The following is a 9,676-nucleotide window of genomic DNA, read 5'->3' on the forward strand; positions in this document are numbered from 1 at the left end:
GCCATGCTCAGTACTTCATGTGAGGGGAACATTTCATGCTCAGTACTTCATGTGAGGGGAACATTCTATGCTCAGTACTTCATGTGAGGGGAACATTTCAAGCTCAGTACTTCATGTGTGGGGAACATTCCATGCTCAGTACTTCATGTGAGGGGAACATTTCATGCTCAGTACTTCATGTTAGGGGAACATTCCATGCTCAGTACTTCATGTGAGGAGAACATTCCATGCTCAGTACTTCATGTGAGAGGAGCATTCCATGCTCAGTACTTCATGTGAGGGGAACATTCCATGCTCAGTACTTCATGTGAGGCGAACATTCCATGCACAGGATTTCATGTGAGGGGAACATTTCATGCTCAGTACTTCATGTGAGGGGAACATTCCATGCTCAGTACTTCATGTGAGGGGAACATTCCATGCTCAGTACTTCATGTGAGGCGAACATTCCATGCACAGGATTTCATGTGAGGGGAACATTTCATGCTCAGTACTTCATGTGAGGGGAACATTCCATGCTCGGTCCTTCATGTGAGGAGAACATTCCATGCTCAGTACTTCATGTGAGAGGAGCATTCCATGCTCAGTACTTCATGTGAGGGGAACATTCTATGCTCAGTACTTCATGTGAGGGGAACATTTCATGCTCAGTACTTCATGTGTGGGGAACATTCCATGCTCAGTACTTCATGTGAGGGGAACATTCCATGCTCGGTACTTCATGTGAGGGAAACATTTCATGCTCAGTACTTCATGTGTGGGGAACATTCCATGCTCAGTACTTCATGTGAGGGGAACATTCCATGCTCAGTACTTCATGTGAGGGGAACATTCCATACTCAGTACTTCATGTGAGGGGAACATTCCATGCTCAGTACTTCATGTGAGGGAAACATTTCATGCTCAGTACTTCATGTGAGGGGAACATTTCATGCTCATTACTTCATGTAAGGGAAACATTTCATGCTCAGTACTTCATGTGAGAGGAACATTTCATGCTCAGTACTTCATGTGAGGGGAACATTTAATGCTCAGTACTTCATGTGAGGGGAACATTTCATGCTCAGTACTTCATGTGAGGGGGACATTTCATGCTCAGTACTTCATGTGTGGGGAACATTCCATGGTCAGTACTTCATGTGAGGGAAACATTTCATGCTCAGTACTTCATGTGAGGGGAACATTCCATGCTCAGTACTTCATCTGAGTGGAACATTCCATGCTCAGTACTTCATGTGAGGGAAACATTTCATGCTCAGTACTTCATGTGTGGGGAACATTCCATGCTCAGTACTTCATGTGAGGGGAACATTCCATGCTCAGTACTTCATGTGAGGGGAACATTCCATACTCAGTACTTCATGTGAGGGGAACATTCCATGCTCAGTACTTCATGTGAGGGAAACATTTCATGCTCAGTACTTCATGTGAGGGAAACATTTCATGCTCAGTACTTCATGTGAGAGGAACATTTCATGCTCAGTACTTCATGTGAGGGGAACATTTAATGCTCAGTACTTCATGTGAGGGGAACATTTCATGCTCAGTACTTCATGTGAGGGGGACATTTCATGCTCAGTACTTCATGTGTGGGGAACATTCCATGCTCAGTACTTCATGTGAGGGGAACATTCCATGCTCAGTACTTCATGTGAGGGAAACATTTCATGCTGAGTACTTCATGTGAGGGAAACATTCCATGCTCAGTACTTCATGTGAGGGGAACATTTCATGCTCAGTACTTCATGTGAGGCGAACATTTCAAGCTCAGTACTTCATGTGAGGGGAACATTTAATGCTCAGTACTTCATGTGAGGGGAACATTTCATGCTCAGTACTTCATGTGAGGGGAACATTTCATGCTCAGTACTTCATGTGAGGGGAACATTCCATGCTCAGTACTTCATGTGAGGGGAACAGTCTATGCTCAGTACTTCATGTGAGGGGAACATTTCATGCTCAGTACTTCATGTGTGGGGAACATTCCATGCTCAGTACTTCATGTGAGGGGAACATTCCATGCTCAGTACTTCATGTGAGGGAAACATTTCATGCTCAGTACTTCATGTGAGGGGAACATTCCATGCTCAGTACTTCATGTGAGGGGAACATTCCATGCTCAGTACTTCATGTGAGGGGAACATGCCATGCTCAGTACTTCATGTGAGGGGAACATTCCATGCTCAGTACTTCATGTGAGGGAAACATTCCATGCTCAGTACTTCATGTGAGGGAAACATTCCATGCTCAGTACTTCATGTGAGGGGAACATTCCATGCTCAGTACTTCATGTGAGGGAAACATTTCATGCTCATTACTTCATGTGAGGAGAACATTCCATGCTCAGTACTTCATGTGAGGGGAACATTCCATGCTCAGTACTTCATGTGAGGGGAACATTTCATGCTCAGTACTTCATGTGAGGGAAACATTTCATGCTCAGTACTTCATGTGAGGGGAACATTCCATGCTCAGTACTTCATGTGAGGGGAACACTCCATGCTCAGTACTTCATGTGAGGGAAACATTTCATGCTCAGTACTTCATGTGAGGGGAACATTCCATGCTCAGTACTTCATGTGAGGGGAACATTTCATGCTCAGTACTTCATGTGAGGGAAACATTTAATGCTCATTACTTCATGTGAGGGGAACATTTCATGCTCAGTACTTCATGTGAGGGAAACATTTCATGCTCAGTACTTCCTGTGAGGAGAACATTCCATGCTCAGTACTTCATGTGAGGGGAACATTCCATGCTCAGTACTTCATGTGAGGGGAACATTTCATGCTCAGTGCTTCATGTGAAGGGTACATTTCATGCTCAGTACTTCATGTGAGGGGAACATTTCATGCTCAGTACTTCATGTGAGGGGAACATTCCATGCTCAGTACTTCATGTGAGGGGAACATTCCATGCTCAGTTCTTAATGTGAGGGAAACATTTCATGCTCAGTACTTTATGTGAGGGGAACATTCCATGCTCAGTACTTCATGTGAGGGGAACATTCCATGCTCAGTACTTCATGTGAGGGAAACATTTCATGCTCAGTACTTCATGTGAGGGAAACATTTCATGCTCAGTACTTCATGTGAGGGGAACATTTCATGCTCAGTTCTTCATGTGAGGGGAACATTTCATGCTCAGTACTTCATGTGAGGGGAACATTTCATGCTCAGTACTTCATGTGAGGGGAACATTTCATGCTCAGTACTTCATGTGAGGGGAACTTTCCATGCTCAGTACTTCATGTGAGGGGAACATTCCATGCTCAGTACTTCATGTGTGGGGAACATTCCATGCTCAGTACTTCATGTGAGGGGAACATTCCATGCTCAGCACTTCATGTGAGGGAAACATTTCATGCTCAGTACTTCATGTGAGGGGAACATTCCATGCTCAGTACTTCATGTGAGGGGAACATTCCATGCTCAGTACTTCATGTGAGGGGAACATTCCATGCTCAGTACTTCATGTGAGGGGGACATTTCATGCTCAGTACTTCATGCGAGGGGAACATTTCATGCTCATTACTTCATGTGAGGGGAACATTTCATGCTCAGTACTTCATGTGAGGGAAACATTTCATGCTCATTACTTCATGTGAGGAGAACATTCCATGCTCAGTACTTCATGTGAGAGGAACATTCCATGCTCAGTACTTCATTTGAGGGGAACATTTCATGCTCAGTACTTAATGTGAGGGAAACATTTCATGATCAGTACTTTATGTGAGGGGAACATTTCATGCTCAGTACTTCATGTGAGGGAAACATTTCATGCTCAGTACTTCATGTGAGTGGAACATTTCATGCTCAGTACTTCATGTGAGGGGAACATTCCATGCTCAGTACTTCATGTGAGGGGAACATTCCATGCTCAGTACTTCATGTGAGGGGAACATTCCATGCTCAGTACTTCATGTGAGGACAAATTTCATGCTCAGTGCTTCATGTGAGGGGAACATTTCATGCTCAGTACTTCATGTGAGGGGAACATTTCATGCTCAGTACTTCATGTGAGGGGAACATTTCATGCTCAGTACTTCATGTGAGGGGAACATTTCATGCTCAGTACTTCATGTGAGGGGAACTTTCCATGCTCAGTACTTCATGTGAGGGGAACATTCCATGCTCAGTACTTCATGTGTGGGGAACATTCCATGCTCAGTACTTCATGTGAGGGGAACATTCCATGCTCAGCACTTCATGTGAGGGAAACATGTCATGCTCAGTACTTCATGTGAGGGGAACATTCCATGCTCAGTACTTCATGTGAGGGAAACATTTCATGCTCAGTACTTCATGTGAGGGAAACATTTCATGCTCAGTACTTCATGTGAGTGGAACATTTCATGCTCAGTACTTCATGTGAGGGGAACATTCCATGCTCAGTACTTCATGTGAGGAAAAATTTCATGCTCAGTGCTTCATGTGAGGGGAACATTTCATGCTCAGTGCTTCATGTGAGGGGAACATTTCATGCTCAATGCTTCATGTGAGGGGAACATTTCATGCTCAGTGCTTCATGTGAGTGGAACATTTCATGCTCAGTACTTCATGTGAGGGGAACGTTCAGTACTTCATGTGAGGGGAACATTTCATGTGGTGCATTTGGAGCCGGCCAAACATTTTTCCCCAACTCAAGTCATTAACTCATGATGCTCATTTTTGTAAACTTTCTAATTTAAATGAATCCAAACATACCAGATATTGGAGGACACCCAAATGGACGTATAATGCGGCTTTTATAGGCCCAGTAAATCCATTCACATGGGTGTCCTAGTTTATATTTTCCAACATTTTGGGAGCTCTAACCATTCTGAACACTCAGAACAGAAGTACGTCTTGTATTAAACCAACACTGACATCTGCAGGTAACTTACATGTACTGCGCTGCCACAGCCCAACCATTGTCTGTAAGTTGAAGAAAAAAAACAAAATTTTTTATTTACCTATTCAAAAACAAAACAAGGCAGTTAGAAAAATAATGTACAATTCATATAACATCCCTACAAATTCTGAACTAATTTAGGGCTTGATTCAGAGCCGCTCGTAAGCGGCCGCTCGTTCGCACTGAGCGATGTTCGCACAACTGCGCATGCATACGGATTGTAATACGCATGCGCGAACCAGTCAGTGCGGCCGAAAATCGTTTGTTCGCTATATAGCGAATGCCTGCTACTTTGAGTGACAGGAGGAGGCGTATGTGGGTGGTAACAGGGGAAGGTGCTTGAAAACGGGGAGTGGCAGGCGTGCTTAAAGGTCTAAACGGGCGTTTTAAGGGTGTGCATAATTAATACAGCAGCATCATTGCCCACGTCACTTGGTTTTTTTTTAGTCAGAACTGCTCGCAAAATAGCGGTTGAAAAAACTAACCACAAGAATAGCGAGCAGTTCATACGCTGTTCGATGTACTCAATTAATCTAATAAATAGCGGACATGACGTATGGTGCGAGCGGCAAGGGGGCGTATTTTTCAAAATATCGACCGCAAGTTTTGCTCGCTCGTTCAGACTTAGAGGCATGAACAGACTGCAAAGTGCGAACGGTTCATTTGAATAGCCACCCCTTTTTTTAAATGAACGACCGCAAATAGCGAGTGGCTCTGAATGAGGTCCTTAGTCAGGAGAGCCCTGTCCCAGCCTGAGTCGGGGAGCCCTGTCCCAGCCTGAGTCGGGGAGCCCTGTCCCAGCCTGAGTCGGGGAGCCCTGTCCCAGCCTGAGGTGGAATCTGGAGAGCCTTTTTGGGAATTACCCCCTGGCCTTTGTATAGTCCAGAGGCTCCCAGACGTGGTCCTCAAAGCTCCCCAACAGTTCAGGTTTTAAAGATATCCATGTCTGAGCACCGGTTGTTAAATCAAATTGATTGAGGTACTAATTAAGTCACCTGTGGTCCATCATGGACATCTCTACAACCTGAACTGTTGGGGAGCCTTGAGGACCGCGTTTGGGAACCTCCTGTGTAGTCTACAATACACATGACCCATTCCAGGAGGAACAAAATACTCTGTCCCTGGACTTCCCTGGTAATGTATGATTGCAGCCACCTGTGGTGAAACACCTTTCTTATCAATTAACTAGTTCAGCACAGGTGACGGCAATCATGCATTAGGTGGGAAGTCCAGGAACAGATCATTTTGTCCCTCCTGGAATGGGTCACGTTGGGAGGTATGTAACTATACTGTACTAAAGGCCTGATTCAGCACGGATCGCCATTGCAACCGCTTACGCAGATCGGCTGATGGTTGCGTACTGCACATGCACCACACTGCGATTGCACTGCGATTACGGGCGCACATAAGAATCCATCGCAGAGTGAGTGACAGGCCGTGAGCGTTTGGGGGTTGTGTCGGGGCAGTGGTTGGAGAAACGCAGGTGCGTCTGTTCGTTTGAACGCTGTTGCACGGATGTGTAATTAGCCTCTGCGATTGCATACCCAGCTGCAGTACTCACTGCGTGCGACGGGACTTGCCGTGTCTGAGACAGGTCTGACCTGCTGTAATTGTGCGTGACGAGTTGATCTGCTCTGATGTTACAGATGTATACACAGGACTGTGAGGTATTACAGATGTGAGATAGCAGTAGTGGGTGTCTCTATGCTGGCTGTGCTGTGGCTGATGTTACAGATGTATACACAGGACTGTGAGGTATTACAGAAGTGAGATAGCTGTAGTGGGTGTCTCTATGCTGGCTGTGCTGTGGCTGATGTTACAGATGTATACACAGGACTGTGAGGTATTACAGATGTGAGATAGCAGTAGTGGGTGTCTCTATGCTGGCTGAGCTGTGGCTGATGTTACAGATGTATACACAGGACTGTGAGGTATTACGGATGTGAGAAGGCAGCAGTGGGCGTCTCTATGCTGGCTGACAGTAGCATATTTTCGCAGCTTCATTGCGTGCGTTTACGCAGCCGCGATCGCAAATGTGATCCATGCTGAATCAGGGCCTAAGTTTGAATGGGAATGGTTTGGTGCTGCCACCTGCTGGTCATTAGTGATGTTGCAGTGTTATGGTATTTCTCTTGAGCCAGCTTTGGGCCTGATTCAGACCTGGTCGCTCTGACAGAGCGCTCACTCTGAATCAGGGCCGGGTTTTGTTTTTTAGAACGGCCTCCTGGCCGCTCGCATAGCTGTGGGTGACCACCCACAGCTATAGCGAGCGGCCATGATGATGGTTGCGATGGTCAAGTCCATCGCGACCATCGGGCTTGCATCGAGACCCTTGTGGTAGGGTCTCGTGGCCGCAAGCCCCAGAGAGCTTTACGGCTCTAATTGAGCCGGAAGCTCTCCCACTGACATCACTTGTGATGTCAGTGGGGCCGCCCCCAAACGGTAGGCGTTCCTTCGGGAACGCCTCCGTTTGCCCGGCCACGCCCCCGGCAGCCTACCAAAGGGGGTGAGCTGTCACTCACCATCGACAGCTCGCCACCTTTTTTTGCGAGACCCGGAGCGACGGAGTGCCCGTTGCTATCCGGGTCTCTCGCATGCGCACAACGGAGCCGGCTCCGTCGTGCGCATGCCCAGTGGGCCAGCATCGAACCGGTTGCGAGCACTCAGCGCTTGCGACCGGGTCTGAATCAGGCCCTTTGTACCAATCAGTGTAGTGGTGCGTACACACGGTCAGATCTCTAATTAGTTATGAACGATAACGATTGTAAAAATCGTTCATATGTTTGACATGTAGGGCATGCATCTACCAACGATGCGCGTTTCCACATGTCAGATAACGTTCTCTGACATCGTCTGTATTTGCAGTTAGATTTTGACGATTCCATTAATTTTAATACTGTCAGAAATCGTATATCGTTGATGAAATCGTTCAAACCGTTGAAAAATCGTTCAATCGTTCATCAAAGCTGACCGTGTGTGTTCACCATTAAGCTGCATACACATGATATGATCTGTCCCACCAACGACTTGAAAGATATCGTTCAGTGAGTCATCCTGCCACATCTCTGAACAGGCAAAGTTGACGATATCGTCCAAGTTGGCCTGCATGTACGGACGATAATAGATATCATTATCATACATGGGGGAACGCGCATCGTTAGTCATTGGTCGATCGTTCATTGCATAAAAATGAACGATATGAATGATTTATCGTCGAACGATATCGTTATCGTTCATATAGTTCAGGAAAATCGTCCCGTGTGTATACAGCATTAAGCTCTGTAAATCACTTATTTTTCTCATTAGGGACAGGAATGTCTCTATACTGTGGCAATTCCTGGATGTCAGTAACATATATGAAATGCAAAAGTATAATGTACCGGCTGGCAGTGGAACTTCAGTCGTTACAGGTATTACGGGGCCCGGATGTGACAATGTAGAAGTAACCAACCCTCTCTCACAGCACTCAAGGAACTCCCCAAGTCCTCTTGATAAAGCAGAGGAGGCCTCTTCTGAGTGTGAGCCTGTGCGCAGTGAGCGCTCTAACCTATCCGCAAACACACAGAAGTGGCCCCTCTCAGCTGAGCGGCATACGAGGAAGCCTAGAGCAGAGTTGCCGACTTGTAGCTCCCTCCTTCCGGGAGGGAGCTGTCGTGCATCCTCAGTAGGGGGGCGTGTCCCATCAAAAGTGGGCGTGACCTGGACCATGACTAGTTGATGGGGACGGGGCATGGGCGTGACAACGTGATCGCGTTATCGCGGCCCCGCTTCCTCTTCACAATGCCAAGATAAATGGCTGTATTCGCGGGGAGAGCCAGATGGATCGCCGGGACCGGGAGACTTACCTACCTTTCCACGGGGCCGGGAGCAGCACCCAATTTTCGGGAGGCTCCCGACCAAATCGGGAGGGTAGGTAAGTATGGCCTAGAGCGGTATCGCTTTTCTCCCCACTGCCCATTACCTCTCACAAAACGGCCGCTGCCTGTCAATCACTTGCTAATAAAGCCTCTAGACTAACGTATCCGCAATCCAGTCGTCGCGTGTGCGCATTGCAGCAGTGACGTATGTGCAGTCTGACGATAATCGCCCAAATGTGTGAACGTCGGGCTAGCGCACAGCTCTGAATCCGGCTCTAGAGACCCCGGGCTGTGACTATCACTACACAGGAAATGGTCTTACACTCGCGCCAAGGATGACGCATAACGGAACTCCGCGTGAGGAAAAGCCGCACCTGCGGCATCGGGGCCCTTCTTACACAGATTCTGACTCTCACAGATGTAGAAATGTCGCACACCCCAGTGGTCAGCGTACGCTAGAAATGCAGTTTTGTCACTTACAGTCTTATTTATGCGCATAAGATGCACATTATGAGTGTAAATGACACTCGGCACGGCAGAGTCACACGGGTACTGGCACGCCGAGAGGGGATATTTGGCACAACAGAAGCCACATCTGCATAGACAGTCACCCCCAGAGGAATGATGAGGATGGACTTTGTTAACAGTTTTTTCAGACATTTTCCAGCAAAATATAATAATAATAATAATAATAATAATAATAATAATAATAATAATAATAATATCCCCCAAATGTATGAAGGAATGACCATAGCATATATGGAAGATGCCTGCCGCAGTCCCTCTGTTCCTGTCCACAATAGCAGCCCTTATAGGTTTCTATGTTCTACGGGGGTCTACCAAGCTCAAAAAAACCTCATCCGTTAACAGAAGTGCAGCCGATGACCGCGCCTGCGTGGTTGAAGGCCGGCTTTGTACCCGCAAGT

The sequence above is a fragment of the Taudactylus pleione genome, unplaced genomic scaffold (genome assembly GCF_031769625.1).
Source record: "Taudactylus pleione unplaced genomic scaffold, aTauple2 ptg000913l, whole genome shotgun sequence".
Taxonomy (NCBI): domain Eukaryota; kingdom Metazoa; phylum Chordata; class Amphibia; order Anura; family Myobatrachidae; genus Taudactylus; species Taudactylus pleione.